This window comes from Pleurodeles waltl, chromosome 12, assembly GCF_031143425.1.
Source record: "Pleurodeles waltl isolate 20211129_DDA chromosome 12, aPleWal1.hap1.20221129, whole genome shotgun sequence".
Taxonomy (NCBI): domain Eukaryota; kingdom Metazoa; phylum Chordata; class Amphibia; order Caudata; family Salamandridae; genus Pleurodeles; species Pleurodeles waltl.
Genome location: NC_090451.1, coordinates 704,507,136 through 704,529,399, shown reverse-complemented (window position 1 = coordinate 704,529,399; position 22,264 = coordinate 704,507,136). Strand labels below are relative to the sequence as shown.

At 48.6% G+C, this 22,264-nt stretch overlaps 1 protein-coding gene and 1 non-coding gene across 2 annotated transcripts in view; one reads left to right on the top strand and one right to left on the bottom strand.

The window, feature by feature from the left end:
* Positions 1–22,264, bottom strand: part of FBXO24 (F-box protein 24) — a 109,360-nt gene that overhangs the window by 56,941 nt on the left and 30,155 nt on the right. The window lies entirely within an intron of this gene.
* On the top strand, positions 20,326–20,397 carry TRNAC-GCA (transfer RNA cysteine (anticodon GCA)). Its single transcript has one exon. It is a non-coding gene; the product is annotated as a tRNA-Cys (tRNA).

The window sequence follows — 22,264 nt, the reverse complement described above, 5'->3', positions numbered from 1 at the left end:
TACCTAGGCCAGGGATATCAGGATAGAATTTGGCATGACCATCTTTTGAAAAGGGACCAGGGATGGTGCATCATACCTACACTGTTAAAGAGGCAAACGTGTCAAGAGTCGCAGTGCTGCAATGTCCAAAGGACCAATGTTGCTTTATTTCAGTCTATTTCCATGTACAAATCTTGCTTAACTGACAATAAAGACCGGTTGGATTTTGATTTTAGAGGACACAAGGGATTTTTTGATGTATCAGTGACTTTTAAAACGTGGCAGGAGTGGAGCAGAGCCACTACCGGTCAGCTATTGATTTGACATGTAACTGGGAACTGCTAGGGCTCCTTCCCAGCCCTAGCAGTCTTCCGACATACAGATCTCTCAAACAAATACCCAATTTCCCTAGAGCACAGTCCACCCCGGCCATGCAAGAGTTTTGCACTGTAGGTCTGCCCAGGGAACACACAGAATCCTGTGCAGTACAGCTTTGTAAGACAGGAAGTGGAAGCAGTACGTGTCCTGCTGGAGTGCAGTGGGAAGTCTTTTTTTGGGGTGCCAAGGGCTTGTAGAGGGTGCTAGAGTTGGCAACAACCCAGAGGACTTAAGAGTCCATTGACTTACTTGCAATGGACCATTGTGTGTGATCCCGTGCAGGTTCATTTTCTAGCATGTCTAATAGAAATGAAGGCTTGTATTTTCTCTGCTACTTACCCTTCGGGTCTCTTCAGTATTTTGGATCTGAGGGGGCCTCAGCGCCTTCCCTCGCCTGCTCCGATTCACCATCTTCACCTCCGTGTCAGGTTTTCCAATACTTTTGGGCCTCATAAATGCTCATTGATGCTGCTGTTTGGTGCTGACACTGAAGCAGTGCCCACCATTGTGCATTTACCAACATCTGTTATGTCTTGGCATTGTGCTCAGGGGCCTGTTTTTTCACCAGTGGGGCTCTGTGTGCAAGGGCCAGAGGCTGGATGTTATGGCAACCGCCTCATTGTGACAGCACCGAGGCGCCCCAGGTACCTTCATTGTGCTTTGCTCAGTATTGTGATATCACAGGTTATCGTGTGACAGGCATGCTATTCTTAAAGGATGGCCAGCCCATAGGCACACCCATAAACCTTGGGGAAACTGGAGCCATATAATCAGGATGTCCATTATTGACCCCACGAAGGGGTTGAGCTATGGTGGTGACACCCCCGAAACCTCCTCTTTTGGGGGTCTGCTCTGACTCTACAAGTCTAGGATTCCTGGCCATATAGATGATTTTTCCGATGCTGGAAAATCACACAATGGACCACACATACCCACTCCTACTCTTAACTGTCTCCATTTCTCCTCTCATCTTTGGTGGCCACGGAGAGGTCTTCATTAAGCTGAGGACTATGTTCCAACTAGCATAAAACATGTAACTATTGTGTGGATCAATACAGAGACACTTTTCTACTGAACCACTATCAAAGGCCTGTAAGTATTGACACAGCCAGATCAATTCCTAGTCATCTTTTTCCACCGGATTTCCTCTGAAAATACCTAATTCCTAATCTTCCGCTCCATGTCTCCACTACTTTTCTCTAAAGAGGTCCTCTCAAACACCTCATCTTCCACTGTGCATCTTCACTGCTTCTCTCCTAAGAATTCCTCTCACACACCTCATCATCTCCTGTTTGCCCTAAATATTTTAAGCACACCCTAGTGGTTTCCCCTACCTCTGTTGAGGCCCTTGAGTGTGCCTCAGGTCTCTATTGATCACATCTAACACAACAGAATCTTTCACTACTTCTCATTTAGCCTTTAATTTCCAGAAAACTACTGAACGCATTTACACCAAATAACAGCTACAAATAGTATTTACTCACGCTACATTCCACAGCAAATATTAGCTCGCAGATCTCCCATAATTTCTCTCAAACGCCTTATCCTTATATGAAAGAATGCTGTCCACCTCTCACATGGGAAACATTCTTTTCCAGCCAACTTACAATATTCAAGGGGAAATTTACAATTATGAAATCTAATTCTGAGTCTTTACACTAGTGAGGTGTAGCCTACATAATCAGTAACTACAGAATAAGGTTTCCTAGCAGAAGCCTTTTCTTTAGGCCACTTTCAAACCAGCAGCTGAAGTGAGTGGCATATTACTTTTGAAAATTTTGTGACGAGTCGTCAAACGGTGCCGAAGTTATTGGCAAAACAAAAAATGCTTTTTCATGGAAGCTAGGTCCTTACTATACCTACTGGCAAGCGCCAGTAAGTTTTATATATATTTCTGATGGATACATCTACCTGTGGATTCCTCACCTTTTTAATTCTCCAAGTGTACCAGCATTCAACAAAATATTTTCTTTCTAGCTCTCCACGTTGATGAGGACGTCATAATGGAATGGCTCTGCACGCGACTCCATCTGACGTCATCGGAACCATAAGAGGTCCTCAACGGCGTGCTGACGTCAGTTCCCTTTTTTCCACGCCTTTGACGCTAATTGTTTTTCTACCTCTCCAAGTGTTACACTGTATTGAGGGAGCTTTTTCATTGTGTTTTCTTTGTGCTACAAAGCCTCCGCCTACGAAGTCTGGCTTTAAGCCTTGTATGGAGTGTGGCGCTCATATGTCAATCACTGACCTGCACGAAAATTGCCGCTGGTGCCTGAGTTCCGACCACGATGTTGGGGGGTGCTCTTCTTGGCAGAGTATAAATCTGAACACACTGAAGAGGCGGAGCTGTTCATGGTAAAGGCCAAAAAGGAGAAGCGGGGCTGTCGAAGATCCAGACATCGAGAGGACTCATTTTCCTATTGATCTTCGAAATCGTATAAGAAGTGGTGTTGCCACAATTCTCGGCGTTGCTCTTCCTGAGATGCTAGCCTGAGGTCCTTGTCAACGGCTTCCAAGCCTCGCCCTCGTTCGACCTGGGAAGTGACCCACCACCCTTTCTCCTCCGCAACCAAAGTTGCCAGACGCGTCACTAGTGCCGTCCTTGGTTGAAATCTCAATGTCGCCATCAAGTTTGGTGGCGCAGTTCTCTCCTGTTACTCTACAAGAGATGGAGGAGCGAGACTCAGGTTAAGTCCAGCCACAACAAGAATATCCGGCATTGCTGACTCCTGGGGCAGATCCTTCTGACTTTTTAAATGCTACGTTCAGCATTTTTAACAGGGCGATGACGCCTGCTGGGGCGACTGCGGGCCTCACTGGTCCATTAACCTTCAATCTAGGCTTCCCGGTGCCATATAAACAGACTCCTTTTATGCCCTTTTTGCCCATGACTCTATCAGTATTAGGCATGCCTGATTGTCCGACGTCGAGTCATTCATTGCCTACCAGAGGAAAAGTCACAACGACGGCTCCCGCTTCTCCGGCGCCGCAACATACATCCTCAGTTCATTATTTATCGATGCCGAGACTGGAGTCCGGGTTAAGGTCAAGACGGGAGGCACTGAGACTCTTAGAGGAACAGCAATACCTGGAGGAGTATCAGAATTTGGAGGAAAGAGCAATCCCTTTGCATGTCCATGTTTTGAAGAGATTGAGGTGACAAGTGGTCTGGACACCTCCCCGAAGTGGGAATTGCTATCTCCTAGATGTATTCCACCTCCAGAAGTAACTTCTTATCACAGTGTGATCAGGAAAGCTGCTGACCTTTTAGAGTTACCATTGCCAACATCAGAGCTAAAGTCTACCATACTGACTGAGGTTCTCCATACCTCAGCTGCATCAGAACATTTGCTTTCATTTAATGAGGCATTGTTGGAACCACATCTGGATTTGTGGCGGAAGCCTGTAACTACTCCGGTTGTGTCTAAGGTCATCACTAGGAGATATAGGGCTGCACCTGGTGACCCGCAATTCCTCAGCCACATCAAACACCAGAAAGTCTGGTGGTCCAGCCTTCTTGTTCTGCTAAATCGGCTCCTTACCTACAAGTCCTGTAGATAGGGAGTCGAAATGTTTGGAACAGTCTGCAAAAAAGGTGTTTTTCTCATGTAGCCTGGTGTTAAAATCTGTGAACGCTACATGTGTCTTGGGCAGATACATCCATGCACTGATGGACTCTGCTGAGTAGGTGGTTCCTAAGCTTCCACAGGATGTGCAGGAGCATTTTAAAGAGTTGTTGCAGGACAGTCAGGCAGCGGCTAAGCAGGTCATCCAATCTAGCCTGGACACTGTGGACTCTGTTGCCAGGGCCATAGGTATATTGATGGCCAGCAGAAGGCATGCACGGTTAAGGGGATCAGGATTTTCCCCTGATGTTCAGTCCACCTTAATGGACCTCTCTTTTGATGGGCCTGACTCAGCACTAGAAAGATTCAATGAGAATAAGGCCACAGCTAAGTCTCTGGGTCTCCAATCTCTCTTCTCGCCTATAAAACTCTCAGAAGATTTAGGGGATTTGGCCTTGGCTCCTCCTTTCATGGGAGGCAGCAGCACCAGCACCAGCAACAATATGCAAGCCCCCTCTACAGGTCCTACAGAGGCCAGGGAAGACTTAGGCAACATGGTGCCGTCCAGCAGCCTTCCTCCTTCTCCTCATCTTCTGCTGTGAGCCTGTCAGGAAAGCAGCCCCAGTTCTCTCCCATTTCAGCAGCATGTGTTGCCTGTAGTGGGAAGGTTGATTCAGTTTCTTCAAGAGTGGAGTCAATAACATCAAACTCAAGGTTGTTGAGCATTGTAGGAAATGGGTATGCCGAGTTTCCACCTCTCTTCCCTCCCAAGCATTCTTTTTGCTCAGAGGATCACCTGCTGTTGCTTCAGCACACTGTAAGGAAATGCCTCCTTGGCATGGTTGCCCCCTGACTTTTTGCCTTTGCTGATGCTAAGTTTACAATTGAAAGTGTGCTGAGGCCTGCTAACCAGGCCCCAGCACCAGTGTTCTTTCCCTAACCTGTACTTTTGTATCCACAATTGGCAGACCCTGGCATCCAGATAAGTCCCTTGTAACTGGTACTTCTAGTACCAAGGGCCCTGATGCCAAGGAAGGTCTCTAAGGGCTGCAGCATGTCTTATGCCACCCTGGAGACCTCTCACTCAGCGCAGACACACTGCTTGCCAGCTTGTGTGTGCTAGTGAGGACAAAACGAGTAAGTCGACATGGCACTCCCCTCAGGGTGCCATACCAGCCTCTCACTGCCTATGCAGTATAGGTAAGCCACCCCTCTAGCAGGCCTTACAGCCCTAAGGCAGGGTGCACTATACCCTAGGTGAGGGTACCAGTGCATGAGCATGGTACCCCTACAGTGTCTAAACAAAACCTTAGACATTGTAAGTGCAGGGTAGCCATAAGAGTATATGGTCTGGGAGTCTGTCAAACACGAACTCCACAGCACCATAATGGCTACTCTGAAAACTGGGAAGTTTGGTATCAAACTTCTCAGCACAATAAATGCACACTGATGCCAGTGTACATTTTATTGTAAAATACACCCCAGAGGGCACCTTAGAGGTGCCCCCTGAAACTTAACCGACTATCTGTGTAGGCTGACTAGTTTTAGCAGCCTGCCACAAACCGAGACATGTTGCTGGCCCCATGGGGAGAGTGCCTTTGTCACTCTGAGGCCAGTAACAAAGCCTGCACTGGGTGGAGATGCTAACACCTCCCCCAGGCAGGAATTGTCACACCTGGCGGTGAGCCTCAAAGGCTCACCTCCTTTGTGCCAACCCAGCAGGACACTCCAGCTAGTGGAGTTGCCCGCCCCCTCCGGCCAGGCCCCACTTTTGGCGGCAAGGCCGGAGAAAATAATGAGAAAAACAAGGAGGAGTCACTGGCCAGTCAGGACAGCCCCTAAGGTGTCCTGAGCTGAAGTGACTCTAACTTTTAGAAATCCTCCATCTTGCAGATGGAGGATTCCCCCAATAGGGTTAGGATTGTGACCCCCTCCCCTTGGGAGGAGGCACAAAGAGGGTGTACCCACCCTCAGGGCTAGTAGCCATTGGCTACTAACCCCCCAGACCTAAACACGCCCTTAAATTTAGTATTTAAGGGCTACCCTGAACCCTAGAAAATCAGATTCCTGCAACTACAAGAAGAAGGACTGCCTAGCTGAAAACCCCTGCAGAGGAAGACCAGAAGACGACAACTGCCTTGGCTCCAGAAACTCACCGGCCTGTCTCCTGCCTTCCAAAGATCCTGCTCCAGCGACGCCTTCCAAAGGGACCAGCGACCTCGACATCCTCTGAGGACTGCCCCTGCTTCGAAAAGACAAGAAACTCCCGAGGACAGCGGACCTGCTCCAAGAAAAGCTGCAACTTTGTTTCCAGCAGCTTTAAAGAACCCTGCAAGCTCCCCGCAAGAAGCGTGAGACTTGCAACACTGCACCCGGCGACCCCGACTCGGCTGGTGGAGATCCGACACCTCAGGAGGGACCCCAGGACTACCCTGATACTGTGAGTACCAAAACCTGTCCCCCCTGAGCCCCCACAGCGCCGCCTGCAGAGGGAATCCCGAGGCTTCCCCTGACCGCGACTCTTTGAACCTAAAGTCCCGACGCCTGGGAGAGACCCTGCACCCGCAGCCCCCAGGACCTGAAGGACCGGACTTTCACTGGAGAAGTGACCCCCAGGAGTCCCTCTCCCTTGTCCAAGTGGAGGTTTCCCCGAGGAATCCCCCCCTTGCCTGCCTGCAGCGCTGAAGAGATCCCGAGATCTCTCATAGACTAACATTGAAAACCCGACGCTTGTTTCTACACTGCACCCGGCCGCCCCCGCGCTGCTGAGGGTGAAATTTCTGTGTGGACTTGTGTCCCCCCCGGTGCCCTACCAAACCCCCCTGGTCTGCCCTCCGAAGACGCGGGTACTTACCTGCAAGCAGACCGGAACCGGGGCACCCCCTTCTCTCCATTCTAGCCTATGTGTTTTGGGCACCACTTTGAACTCTGCACCTGACCGGCCCTGAGCTGCTGGTGTGGTGACTTTGGGGTTGCTCTGAACCCCCAACGGTGGGCATCCTTGGACCAAGAACTAAGCCCTGTAAGTGTCTTACTTACCTAGTTAACCTAACAAATACTTACCTCCCCTAGGAACTGTGAAAATTGCACTAAGTGTCCACTTTTAAAACAGCTATTTGTGAATAACTTGAAAAGTATACATGCAATTTTGATGATTTGAAGTTCCTAAAGTACTTACCTGCAATACCTTTCGAATGAGATATTACATGTAGAATTTGAACCTGTGGTTCTTAAAATAAACTAAGAAAAGATATTTTTCTATATAAAAACCTATTGGCTGGATTTGTCTCTGAGTGTGTGTACCTCATTTATTGTCTATGTGTATGTACAACAAATGCTTAACACTACTCCTTGGATAAGCCTACTGCTCGACCACACTACCACAAAATAGAGCATTAGTATTATCTATTTTTACCACTATTTTACCTCTAAGGGGAACCCTTGGACTCTGTGCATGCTATTCCTTACTTTGAAATAGCACATACAGAGCCAACTTCCTACACACACAGAACAAAATCTGCTGTTAAAGTGTGCAGTGGAGTGGTTCCGGAGCAGGAAAGGGGGCAGGGATGTTATTCAAGATATTTCCTGATCCCCAAGAAAAATGGTTGTTTGAGGCCCATGCTAGACTTGAGGGTTTTGAATTGGTACCTCAAGCAGGAGAAGTTCAAAATGTTAATCCTAGGTCAGGTGCTTCTGGCGCTGGACAAGGCTCTGGACAAGTAAAACTGGATGGTTTCTATCGACTTGCGGGATGCATATTTTCCCATTCCCATTCTGCATTTGCACAGGAAGTAATTCCGGTTCATGGTAGGGTCACAGCACTACCGGTTTGTGGTCATTCCTTTTGGTCTTACTTCAGCACCTCGAGTCTTCACAAAGGTGATGGCAGTGGTTGCATCGCATTTCAGAAAGAGGGGAATATCGTTATTCCCTTATCTGGACGATTGGCAGCTCAAAACCAAGTCTCCAGAGTTGGTGCTGCACCATTTGCAGGTGACAACCCAGTTGTTGTTCCACCTGGGTTTTTTGCTGAATGTGCCCAAATCTCACCTGGAGCCCTCTCAGAAATAGCGGAGAGCCTACTTGGTCTCGCCAATACAATCATAAGCGAATTTGAGTGTAGATTGCAGCTGCCATCTGTACCTGCCCTGCTCCGCACCTAGATCTCTTTAGACTGTTTAACCGTGAAACATGTTGACCTTTTTCTCTTTAGGCAGTGTAGGGATTTCGAACTGTTCCTTACACATAGTTGGTTCCTAGAATTTAGGGCTCTCCGATATTTGACTCCATTTTCTGAATAGGGTAAAACTGGCATTATTCCTTCTTCCCCCTTTTTGTTTTTAATCTTGACAGAGACCCATATCCCCATTGAACATTTCACTACATGGTCCTTTTAGTCAATTTTAACAGTTCTCACACCAGTCCCACATTCCTTCATTCATTCACAACATCTTTCTACCAAAGATCTCCGGTAAAGATCCCCAACAAGGGGGCCGTCAGACATTGCAATACCGGTCTGACGAGGAGCAAAGCCCGATGATGAAGCATGTTACCGATTGGTGAGTGAGGGCACTTGTTCCTGACTCAGGTCATTCACAGGAACCGTAACTTGTTTTCCCCTAGACCAAGGTGAAAACATTATCTGCTCACTCTTTTTTAAACTGTGCATTCATTGTTTTTCGGTATATATGGGAGTACATGCAGAGGACCAATTTTTGCTAAACCTCCCACTATTCTGAGCCTTTCTATTTTGTTTTTGAAGAAATGGATTTAACCAGATATTATAACACTTGGAGGTGAGCAAGGTGACTGGGAGCCGATATATTGTGGCACCCTGCAAAACCGGCCCCCACTGCTGCAAAACTGGCCCCCTCCTTTTCAGCCTCCCGGGGAAGCAGCCGATGCCCGCTACGGCCAGTCCGGTCCTGGCCCTACCAGTAGAAAGAGAATAGAGGTGCTGAGCCCCCACACCCTCTCCTTCCCCTAAAGCACTCACCCTACAGCTACAAATCACCCTCACACAAGCTTGAGATCAGTCAGTGGTTCAAAGACAGGGATGCAGAGGTTCCTTGACTCTGTCATGCAGGGGTGGTTTAGAGGGAGGACTGCAGTCCAAAGCAGTACTTACAGGTGTGTCGCTAGTGGCTAGAAGCCGACAAAGCTGTGAAAAGCCATGGAGAGATTCCTGTGGAGGGAATCTATTGGACTGTTTCGAGTGGAGCTGTTTTCGCAGGAACAGAAGCCAGGACCATGGATTTCAGACATTTGTGGGTAGGTGAGTTTACCTGCAGAAGTTTGTCGCCCGCGCTGCACTCTGAAGCCTGGGTAAAGAGACTTGTCGTGCTGTTGACCTAATTTTTGGGATATGGTACATTTCTGTATGTTTTGCTTTCCCTTCAGCCAGTCTACAGAAGGAGATTTGCAAAGTTCATAAATGGGCTGTCCGTCATCACTTAACATGCTCTGTTAAGGTGGTTGATGCCACCCACAACCTTTAGAGCTGAGATGGCACAGGGTACGAGGGAGTGAGCTGCGGCCCCTCAGCTGTGGTGTTAGGTGCTTTCTGAAGCATTGTCCTCTCCTGCAATGAGGAGAGAGAACCAACAGTCAACAACACGGGACATGTATGCTCAGTGCTTTAAACGTGACACCTGATTTCCATAAACAGGAGAGTCCGTCACTCGCCTGGGCGCCCATCCTTATTTTTTAAATGGACCCCCACAACATGCTAATTTCATGTATGTATCTTTCTCCAAACCTGAAGGTTGTAGGGGCTGTTACCAGAGGCCATCTTGAAATTCCCCTGCTGCCTTGTGGGTTCTGCGTGACGTCACATCAGCTGCAGACATGAAACATTCGGGAGTGGTCCCCCTGAAGCGCGCGTGGCCTGGCCCAGTGGCAGTGCTCCCTGGTAGTGGGGAGTTTGTGCTCACTTCCGGTAACTTTTACAGGCTCTCCAGTTGTGCACCGTTTTGTGCGTCTTTTACTAAGGTCCAGAGGCTGTGAGAAAGCTCAGTGATGACAGTTTCGAATGTGAGCAAGCCCAGGTCACCCTGACCTCCTTCTCAGTTTCATAAAATACAGATCCATTGTAACTGGGATTCATAGCTAGGCACACTTCTATATATGCATGATCATTGGCCTGGATTCTGCTCCTCGCTCTCACCTCCCGGGTCCTCCTGCACTGCAAGCCTGGCTTCCCAGTTGTGTCCCAAAGGCAGACACGTCTTCTGCGTAACACGGCGCAGGCACGAGGCTGCCACAGTATACAGACAGGGTCAGCATGGGAGGCAGCGTCATGGCCTGGATGTGCCCACCCGAGACTCAAACTCGTGCCATGCTCCTCCTCTCTGCGACCCCATCGTGAACGCCCCGGTGCCCACATGTGTGCCACAGAGGAGCATGTTCTTCGGTCCCAATATTCATATGGTGATTGTGGAAGAGTGGTATTCATATGGTGACTGTGGAAGAGTGGAAATCACATGGTGGCTGTGGGAGAGTGGTATTCACATGGTGACCGGTGGTACTCTGGTGCTCCAGGAACCATGCACAATGCATCCATCTTGGCTCATGCTAGGAGAGCGGCGGTGTGCTCCGAGGGTGTGCTCGTGTCCTGCAGCCCTGCATCAGCGGAGGACCCCAGCAGCGTTGATGTCCCGCGAGGCGTCCGCCCGCCCCGGATGGAGGCGGATGCAGGACCGGTCCTCTAGTGACGTGAGGGGCTCAGGGAGGCTGCGAGGGTGAGTCTCGTGCTCGCCGCTTCCACTGATCTCTTTCCAGTCCCTGCACCTCGGCTGGGGAGGGCGAGCCCCCTGGACATCTCACCACCCGGGCGCGAGGCCCTGGAGAGCAGCTTTGCCCGGACCCGGGTTTGCATCTCACCTCTCACCCTGGCTTATGGCAGCAGTGACTGGAGACCACCCTCACTGTGGAAGGCAAACTTGGGAGACCTGCTCAGGAAAACCTGGAACTTTTCACAAAACGTTTGAGGCTTGAACAGTCCAGAACTTCTCAGTAATGTGGGGACATTAGGAAGTGCCCGGCCTTACCAGGAATGTCTAGTTTGGATTTTGCGGTCTGTCCTGGTGGAATCCTGGCTGAACATGTTTTTTTGTCATATTTATTACTGTTATTATTATTAGTAGAGTTAATAATGTCACAAATATGTACACAGTAATTAAAGACAAATGTAGATAAGGGGTTAAAAAGAAGCTTACAGGTTCAGAGTTTGGAAAGCTGGCTTTCTTCCTCTGCGTTTCACCAGCTTCTTGAAGAGCTGGAGAAGGCTCTGTGAGTAAAAACATCTACACCAGGGATGTGCCTGTCTCACCCGATAGTGCAGTCCCAGCCGGTGCCCTGAGTGTTTGTCTGGCCGAGCCTAGAGTTAGTCCAGAGAAGCAACAAGGAGGGCGGGCGCGGAACAGGGTCGGATTGGCTAGGTGGGCATTGGCCGGTGCCGGAGGGGCCTGTGACAGAGGAGAGCTGGTGGGCCGTTTTTAGGTTGAGCACAGCAGCGCGCAAGTGCTGCCTTTCCCACGTGTTGATATCTATCTGGGCTTTTAACCACGCCCACCTCATGGCCATCACTACCACTCGTTCGTGGGCTTGCCCTTAAAAAATGCTTTGATGACATTGGTAAATGTTTTACGTTTGTCCCTCTTTGGGGAGGTTTTGTTACCGCCTTGGCCACCACCCCTGTTACATGGCTAATTGCAGGTTTGCTGATAAGTTTGACTGCGAGCGAACTTCTTTTTCCTTTTGTGTGTCTCTTCACGCTAATGCTCATGGCGGCCGTGGTGCTGTGAATGGGCTCGCTTATGTGAACTGTTTTACTTTTCATTTTCAGTTTATGTGGCAAGAAAAGTCTGGTTAGGAGTTTACAAGGCCAATAGCTCTAACGCAAGCAAATGCAAGACCCGTTGCACTGCAAATGCATGTTTCCATCTGTGAATCAGCACTTCAAGACCCTCACTGGTGATTTGCCTCGCTCTATAGATGTTTGACTGCTTAACGGAGCTTCACATACCTGGGCTGATTTTCCCAACCAGTACACTGCTGCAGCTCAGGGTGAGAGGCAGACTGAGCAAGCCATGTATTAGGCCCAGTGGTTGTTACTTGCAGAATTACAATAGATCGGCCGCCGGACGCCCATCATGTAGTGCACCCCCTTCAGAAGTGACAGAGAGCATTTGTGGGGGGCCTATTTTAGGCACCAAGTTAACAAGTCTTCGGTGTGGGGGGATCTTTGTCCACCACAGCAGGTCACAGCGAATGGACAGACAAACTGCGGGTGCCTGCTGCCAGTTGACTTGGATTGATATTGGGAGTTTCATTCAAATACTGTGCAATGTAATGAAAGTAAAAACACCAAGAACCAGAAAAGTTTTAAGTAACTTTGCAAATTAAAAAATGAAATAGAAACAGATAAAAGGAAAATACCCTTTTTGGCAGTGTTGCGTTTGAACAAATCCTTCACCCTCCGTCCTGGAGTGAAAGAGGAGAGGGAAAAAAGGAGAGAGAGAGAAACGCATGCAAGAGGAAGGGAGATGGGCTAAGAGACAAACATAGGAAAGGAGAGGAAAGACTGAGAGCTGAGAAGGGTTGATGAAAGATTGGTACAGAGAGTGAAGGGCTGTACACAGAACTGGAGAGAAAGGAGAATGGAGGGAGTGTACAGCGGATGATGAAACAAAGCATGGATGGAGCAGAGGATGTCGGAAGTGTCCTGGTCAGTGAGAATAAGGATCAGGGGGGTTGGCCTCATGCACACTCCTCAGTTCTCTAGTGGTTCTGTAGTTTATGGCTTGATTTAGAAGTTGGCGGACACCTAATGGAAGTGCTGAATTCACAGCTGAACATACCAGTGGGGTTTCCTTAAAAAAACGTGTGGTAAAGGAAACTCCACCAGTCAATTCTCCTCTGGTCTTAACACTTCCTCCAGAAATAGGTGGCTTTTTTATTGTCACTCAACTCAAAATCAGACTCTTGGTCTGTTCACTACCAGAGCCAGCACATGGTCCCTCCACTTCCCTGAGTCAGCTTTGGAGACTGCAGAAATCAAAGTACTCACAAACACAGAAATCCATTGAATTTCTTGTGATAATGTTATGGTTTTCTAAAGCAGGTAGCTACTGAGTCATTGGTGCAATCAGGAGCCTTTAAGACCTGGGAGTGAGCAAGGCTTTGGAAAACAGAGATGGGTACGAACCCCAGGAAGCTGAGATTGAGCTCCAGGCTCAGGGACCTAAATGTAGCAATACCCCTGAAGCAAATATTCACCTCCCCAATGCCAATGGGAGCTTTAGAGATCTCGCGGTGACTAGGGGCCTGATTACGAGTACGGCAGTCCTGGGACTGCTGTACCTGCGGTGGCGGTCAGACCGTCACATCCTCAGCGGTCCAATCGCCACATTTGGAGGATGGTGGTCAGACTGACACAAGACCGTGGCAACTGCCAGGATCACAGATCCTGCGGTTGCAGCAAGCCACAATGGTTGGCAGAAAGGCAGAGAAGGGGCCACAGGGGGGCTCCTGCACTGCCCATGCCCATGTCATGGGCTGTGCAGTGGCCCCCGTCAGCATAGTCGGAACGCGCACAGTACGCAGTGGCAACAGTGCACATTCTGACTGTGCTGGTGGCACAGATGGTGCAGTGGCATTGGGCCGGCTCTCCCTTGGAGCCAAAGCCAGCGCCACCACACTGTCTGCACCTTCCAGCCCCTCGGAGCATCATAATACGGCAGTTGAGAGTCCGACTGACGGAGTGCCAAAATTGTAATTGGCCCCTATGTGCCAAGCAGCAAGGGAACTACACAGAAATCGTTGCCCATGATGAACATGTTTTCAGTGAACTGAGGGTATCCCAAAGCTTTTAGGTATGAGTGAACCAGAGCTACTGGGCCTAAAGGTAAACAGGGAAATCAGGTGGTCAGAAGATGAGCCTGACCAAAGGCATCTGAGAGTGAGCTGGAGCCTCGTAGATATGAGCCTGAGCAACATCCTCAGGACCAAAGAATGGACATGAGCTTAAGGGCCCTATTGGTAAGTGGGTAGTTTAGGGACCAACTCATAGGGAGTGTGAGCCACATGTCTTTAGGATTCGCAGAATCCATGGGTTCACCCATGGGAGGGGAGCAGTAGGCTAAAGACTTGAGTATGAGCGTGAACCTCTGGGGCCATGTTGGTTAGGAGTCACTGAGAATATCTAGGGATTACCAGGATTTTTATGTGCTGACAAAGGATCCAGAGATCCGAGGGTAAGCAAGGGCTTGGGCATCTAAAAGAGAGCAATGCTTTCAGGGACCTGAAGGTGAGAGCTTTATTGGGCTGACGGTAAGTGTCAGAAGACAAGTGGGTGACCTGTAGTGGAACAATGGTGTTTCCAGTCTTGGATGATGCTACTGGCCTTTGGAACTTTAAAAAGCATAATTTCCTCAAATTTCTCCCCAAAGTGAGCCTTTAATGGTAACCACATAATGATTCATGAAAGGTTGTGATCTGCAAATGTGGGCCTCTTTTTTTGAATGCCTGGGACTATTTTGCCTTCCAGTCCGACCCTGGCAGGGAACACCGGCTGTATCGTCTTGTCTCCATGTGAGGGCACTGCATTGGAAACCTTTTTCCGAACGTCATCTTGCATCCCTTTCCGCTACTCTTGCCAAGACGAAGCAAACATGGCAAAGTGAGTAGGTCTGTCTTTTAGTGGCCAGACTTGTGGCTTTGCCAATGCTTGTTTAACTGTGTCATTTTATTTTTGTAAAACTGCTTTGTCCCACTCAGTCTTTTACCATCTCTGTTCCACGACCAGCCTGTCCCTCACTGCCTCTGACCCACCTGTCCTACACAGCATCTGAAAAGCTCCATCGCACAACCTGTCAGATCAACCGGTCCCGCTGTCTCCGATCATCCACACCCTGCTTCCCTGAACTGGCCCACCCCTCCTTAGTGGTCCATGCGAGCAGACAGAAGAATCTAAATGGGCGACTCTCGTTGCTTCTTAACTGTTGTTACAATACCCACACAGAGGCAGCCACATCGAAGAGGGGCTTGACCCTTCCACAGCCCAGACAGTGTAGATTGTGTAAGTCAATTCAGATTGCTTTTATTGGTTGCGGTTGGCAGTTTAAATTCCTCTGACCTGATCTCATCTTCACTAGGTTCAGAAATTGTGTGGCTCAAAACGGTGTATCATGCACACAGGCACCAGATAAATGTACATCCTTGCTTACTGGCTCACACAAAGATGGGGCATTGACACATACCCCAAATGTAAATGGTCCTTCACTCCGCTCTAGACGTAGGGCCAGATTTAGATCTTGGTGGATGAGTTACTCTGTCACAACCGTGACAGATATCCGGTTCAACAAAATATAAATCCCATGGGATATTATGAGATTTATATTTCAGCAGATGGGGTAAATCAGGCCAATAGTGTTCTCTAAAGTGTGGTGTCTAAGTAACAACATCTGTGTTGGTTTTCACCCACTTAGAAGCTCACCTTGGTTGGGGGGCACTTGGGCACCACCAGGGCCATGGCCTTGCCACCAGCAGAGAGGTTCCTTCTCCCATTGTTGCAGCTTGATCTCATCTTCAGGCAGGAGCCAAGCTTCCTGCAAGATGCTTCCTTAGACTTTGCGGCCACATGGTTTCCTGCATTCAAGTGATGCCGCTGTCTGGACTCTTCATATGTCCACCACAGTACTTTCAGAAGGCAGACCTATCACTCGTTAGACAATGTCTCTCTCAGGTGGGCCAGCCCACCAGCTATAGAAGAACACCTTCCATTATCTAGAATATTCCATCTTCCAGAACACTGCAAAGGGATGCCCTGGTAACGGAAGGTTCCATTTGTAGACACCAATTGGAAATGCCTGTTGCCGGCCTTGGGTTCCTCGTGGAGCGCTGGGGCTTCTTTTTAGAACAGATTCACTCATAGAAACACACAGCACACATGCATGCACTCCTTTAATCACGAACAATGCAGAATGCTTTACACAGTATCCATGAGCATGGAAAACCCTTGCATTTTTGTGCACAAACCTGTGGCAGAGCAGAGAGCAAAATTATGTTTAGAGCTTCTCACCAGGTCTTTGCACAGTATGGTGAGAACCATGGACCAAAACAATTCAATACTGAGTTGTTTTTTCCAAGGCCTGATAGATCTCATTCTAGGATCTTTAAAAGGCCATGCAAAACAGCATTGCAGGAAGAGCCCTTTGCCAGAGTGAAGGCAGGTCCTACATCACTAGTCCTTGTTTCTAACTCTGGGCTTGAGTTTTAGGAGCGCCACTTGTATCTTTACTGTTGGGCGTGACACCACACGGCTGAATTCTAAAAATTGCCCTACAAAGAGTACATAGACTACCAAATATGGTGACGGTAAGTATATAAAGTTAAGTATAGCTTTACTATTCTCAGCTCCACCTGTATGTATTTATCTGGAAAACAACAACCTGCTTGACCCGTCACAAACCGGATTCCGAACCAACCACAGCACGGAAACCGCCCTCATCTCAGTCACAGACGACATCAGAACCATGATGGACAACGGTGAAACAGTCACCCTCATCCTCCTCGACCTCTCGGCTGCCTTCGACACCGTCTGTCACCGCACACTAATCACCCGCCTCCGCTCCACTGGGATCCAAGGCCAGGCCCTGGACTGGATCGCCTCCTTCCTCTCAAACCGTTCCCAAAGAGTTTATCTCCCACTGTTCCGCTCAGACGCCACCGAGATCATCTGCGGCATACCTCAAGGCTCATCGCTCAGCCCGACACTCTTCAATGTCTACATGAGCCCCCTCGCCAACATCGTACGCAAGCACGACATCATCATCACCTCCTACGCCGACGACACCCAACTTATACTCTCCCTCACCAAGGACCCCGCCAGCGCCAAGACCAACCTACAAGAGGGTATGAAGGACGTCGCAGATTGGATGAGGCTCAGCCGCCTAAAGCTGAACTCTGACAAAACTGAAGTCCTCATCCTCGGCAACACCCCGTCCATCTGGGACGACTCCTGGTGGCCCACGGCCCTCGGCACCGCCCCCCACAGACCACGCCCGCAACCTAATCTGGACACTAGAAAAAACTTGACCTACGCCCTCGTCACGAGCCGCCTGGACTACGGCAACACCCTCTACGCTGGGACCACCGCCAAAATCGCCTGCAACGCATTCAAAACGCCTCGGCCCGCCTCATCCTCGACGTACCCCGCAACAGCCACATCTCCGCACACCTGAGACACCTGCATTGGCTCCCAGTCAGCAAAAGGATCACCTTTCAACTTCTCACCCACGCACACAAAGCCCTCCACAACAAGGGACCGGAATACCTCAACCGACGCCTCAGCTTCTACGTCCCCACCCGCCTCCTCCGTTCCTCTGGCCTCGCGCTCGCTGCCGTCCCTCGCATCCGCCGCTCCACGGCGGGTGGGAGGTCTTTCTCCTTCCTGGCAGCCAAGACCTGGAACTCCCTCCCCACCAGCCTCAGGACCACCCAGGACCACTCCGCATTCCGGAGACACCTAAAAACCTGGCTTTTCGAGCAGCAGTAACCCCCCCCCTTTCTCCTAGCGCCTTGAGACCCGCACGGGTGAGTAGCGCACTTAATAAATGTTAATGATTTGATTTGATCTTCAGTGTACGTGAATTAGGAATAGTAGATCTTCACTTACCTGCATATACTTACCTTCAAATTATTTTATTTGGGCTATGATATTTTTGTGCTCGATATCTTGACATACAATCATGTAGATACACTGTCAGGATCAAATGTTTTTAATTGTAAAAAGCTTCCCTCTGAATCAGTATAGTTCCAGAATAGCGTGGGCTCAATATCACTTGAAAACCTATCACTTCAGTGGGTGTAGATTTGATTATTAACTCCAATAGGCTGATATTTTCAATTTTTAAGACACCGTATTTTTGTCTGGCTGTACTTAGGACACTCGTGATATTGTTTGATATTCACATTCTGACATACAGCCATCAGAAGCTATCTCATGCCTTCTTAAGGAACAGATATTTGAAGCCCCATATTTGCAATGTTAATGTGTGCTTATTATGCTGCCTGAACTTGGGCGGGCTTGGCCTTTGCGTTGGTATTTTTTGTATTATTGCTTCTGATCGGTCTCTTTGCTGCATGGGGGACCTGGTCTGGCATCTGTGGAAGGTAGGCTTCTCTGGTTTTAGAGAGGCTCATTCTTACAAGAGCATGCATCGAATGTTTGAGATGTGGGAAGGTTTGCAGGTCACCGTATTTTAAGAGGCTGCACCTTCCACCAGACACTTATACTGCGGCATTTCCCTGGGATGTTGGGGCCTGGATCCTCCCAGTCTACTTTAAGGCCACTCCACTCTACACCACTCTACTCCATGTGTCTCCACTCTATGCCACTTTACTCCCTTCCACACACTGCCACTTTTTGGCACTCCAATCTGTGCCACTTTACACCACTCTGCTCCACTCTGTTGTACACTACTCCACGCCATTCTAGTCCATGCCACTCTGTGCCACCCTACTCTACGCCACTCCACTCCGTAGCAGACTAATCTACACCTCTCTTCTCTATGCCATTCAATCTTCACCACTTTGCTCTACTCTATGCTAGTCTATACCACTCTAGTCTATGCCACTCTAGGGCACGCCATTCCACTCTAAGCTATGCCACTTTACTCTGCACCACTCTCCCCAATGCCTCTGACTTTTAATTAGCCATGTTGAACTTCAGCCACACTGCTGTACAGCATGGCTAAAAGGCATTGGCAAAGCAAATAGTTCTCATATAGGCTAGACCTATTGGCTTTACTAATGCTTGTTTCAACCAACCACAGAGCATGCTGGGACTTGTAGGTCCATCTCATCATGGGAACACCTCAGCTGTACTCCCAGCATCCTCATGACAGGCGCCAGAGCAGAGCCAGCTGCACCCCCTACGGACCCTGAACCCAGTGGTGCGCCAGCTCTCGCGGTCCATACAGAGAAGGAAAAAAGACATCTTCCACCTGGCACTTACCACCGGAATCGGAGGTTACGAGGGGATCGAGAGCTGAGGGTCATGGGAGTTGTAGTTCCACTTGGGTTTTGTTGGGATGGCCTCACATGCCATAGATGCCTTTTTAGGTCGAGGATAGAAGCGCGCAAGCGCTGCTCTTCCGACATGTTGTAATCTGTCTGTGGGCTTTTAACTGCGCCCACCGCACGTCCCATCACTATCAGTCGTTCATGGGCTTGCCTTTCAAAAATCCTTTGCTATCATGGGTAAATGCTTTAAGTTTGTCCTGCCTCGGGCGGTTTTGTTACTGCCTTGGACACGACCCTGTTACATTAATAATTGCATGTTTGCGGATATTTTTGATTGTGAGCAAACTTCTTTTTCCTTCTGTGTCTCTCTTTCCTTGCCGCTCACTCTCATGGCGGCCGTGGCGCTTTGAGTCAGCTCGCTTATGTCAACTGTTTTACTTTTCATTTTTTATTTTTGTGGCAACAAAAGTCCAGTTAGGAATTTACAGCGATAATAGCTCTAACTCGAACAAGCGCGAGACCCATTGCATTGCAAATGCTTGTTTTAAATAGTGAATGGCTGTGATGTTAATTTGATTAGTAAAGGGAGGGGACCTTCCTCCGATGAGATGATGGTAATATGTGAAGGATGAAACTGAGTTTGTCAATAACGTGTTTTTAAGAAGCAGCAGATCAGAGATCCGCCTGTCTCTACCTCAGACATCAGAGATGCGCCTGTCTCTACCTCAGACATCAGAGATGCGCCTGTCTCTACCTCAGACATCAGAGATGCGCCTGTCTTTACATCAGACATCAGAGATGTGCCTGTCTCTGCCTCAGACATCAGTGCAGGAGACCCCTGTTAATTTCAGCCTCACAACAGGATGGGGGTCAGACAGAAAGAGACGCTTTCCAAGTCCTCGATCACAGGCACTGGGCGGAGCCGAGGGTGTGAGCCAAAGATAATAAAAGACATCCTATTGTATTGTTTTGTAGTTAGGTCGGTTCTCTGTCAATAATTTAAAATAAATATATAGCTCATAGCCGGCTACGGACAGTACCTTCCTCCAGCAGCGTGGCTTCGAGGCGCTCCCTCAATAGTGAGCGAGAAGGTGGATTCTCTGCCTTTACATAAATATATCTCAGTGGCAGCTAGGGACTGTCCCTCCCCCAGGACCAGCGTCCAGGCTTCGAGGCGCTTCCTCACTAGGGGACCAGCAGATGGCTTCTCCGCCTTTCCATAAATATATCTCAGTTGTAGCTAGGGACTGTCCATCCCCCGGTTCCATACTCCCTCCCACTGATGATCCAGCCCGAGACCAGGAAGTGCCTCCCAGTATGTCCACGTCAGCAGTGTCCAGATCAGTCAAGGTCCCTAGGAGAACTGACCGCAGGGGGTATAGCTCAGTGGTAGAGCATTTGACTGCAGATCAAGAGGTCCCCGGTTCAAATCCGGGTGCCCCCTTCAGACTTTTACCGACAATAAAATTTTCCCTCAAATTAATGTAAATTTTTTAGGATTATTGAAAACGTACCCGTTTTTAATCTATTTCGAAGTTACTGTTCTTTATCAACAATTTGTGTTATTGTTTTGAAGACACCCTATATGATTATATGATTGATTTTAATGTGTACTAAAGTGCCCCGAAAGATCTAAAAAGAGGTCAGAGCAGGATCCGTAAAGGGTGGATTGGTTTTCCATGTGTTTATTCTTTACACTCCGGTACTTGTCATCCGGATTTATAACGAGCTTTATACACGGGCAGCAGCGCTCACTCCATGCCTCAGCAGCTAATCCAGGCCTGGTCTTTTTCGGTTCATGCTGGGAATCGTAGTCCTGTGTCAGCCATTAAAAAGCCAGGACTTCAAGTCCCAGAAATCAAAGTAAAGACATGAGTGGATCAGCTACTCGCTGGTGGAATCTGATGGTTCTGAAACAGTTTCTCAAGTGTGTATGTTGGTACCGGAGTGTGTGTCATGTATAATGCAGCTGTGTACCGGAGTACTCGCCTGTGTGCCCATGCTTGCCACGGTGAGTCTGTGCCTGAAGGTGTTTGTTTAACCCTGTGTATGTGTACAGCTACTCACACCCACATGCCAGCACATGCAGTTTTATATGCACTCTGCGTGCCCATTCCATCCTTGGCCTCTTTGGTGTGACCATAACTCTGCAAGTTACTGCCAGCATATTTCTTTAACTAGTATATGCTGAATTCTCAAATTTTGCAAACCTTACACGAGAAGCTTATTCAATCTCGCTTTTTTTTCTTTGCATTCTGGTACTTGTAATCTGGATTTGTAGTGGCTAGAAGCAGCCGAATGCATAGTAAAAACCCGTCCTGGAGGCTCTGCTCATCCATGGAGCTGGGGCACTTGAGAGCTCTGAATTATGTCACATTTAGGGCTATGGATCCGCTCCAGGTACATCGAAGAGCTTATATCAGTGGTCTTCAAATGTTTTCATGTCGCGTCCCTCCCCAGTGGCAAAAAAAAAATCATCTGGCCTCCATCCGAATCTTGGACAAATATTCTGTTAAATTGGCAATGTTTAAACAATGTCTGCACTTATTTAGACATTGTTCTGTTACTGTTTTAAAAATGCAATCAAATACATAATGCCAAGCATAGTATTCTGTTCAGGAAGGCCTTACTAACATGTAAAAGTATCCGGAGTGTGATTATTACAGTGGGGGGGTTTGAACAGTATTTGGAGTCCCTTCCCTTTTGACACACACTCCCAGCCGGGATATAAATGACAAAACATTAGTGATGGCTCATTACAGAGCTGTTTACTGACCCCCCGTCACTTGATGCCCCGCAATTAAGTTTGACGCCCCACAGCTTATATTCAGGCAGGGTTTTTCTTTTTAGAAGTGTTACTCCAACTGAGTGAAATGAAGCAAGCACACACTACAGCTCCCAGAATGCACTGCTTTGTTGAATGAAAAAGGAGGATCACATTTGGGACTTCTTACAGTACACTGTAATTTGTATTCTGCAGCTGTGGTTTCTACACTACATAGGATTAGGGTTTTACAGTCTGGCTTGGCAGCGCAGATGTCGCCTGACAGTTCTGAGAGCATCACCGGAGAGGCGCGTTGGCTTCTCCCACAGGTTGGCTCTAGGAGTATGTGCTTTGATTGGGCAGACCTTGTGTGCTTTCTCTGAAAAAGTGCTTGCTCTCTCTGCAGGTGTGATCATTTTGTTTATCCAACTGCCAGAGCTTGAACTTTCAAGGGCACACACATAACACTGTAATGCTATTAAAGTGTCTTAGATAGCTAGATCATTTATGTTGTTTTTTGTCTGTCAGCAGCACAGATGGGCATGGT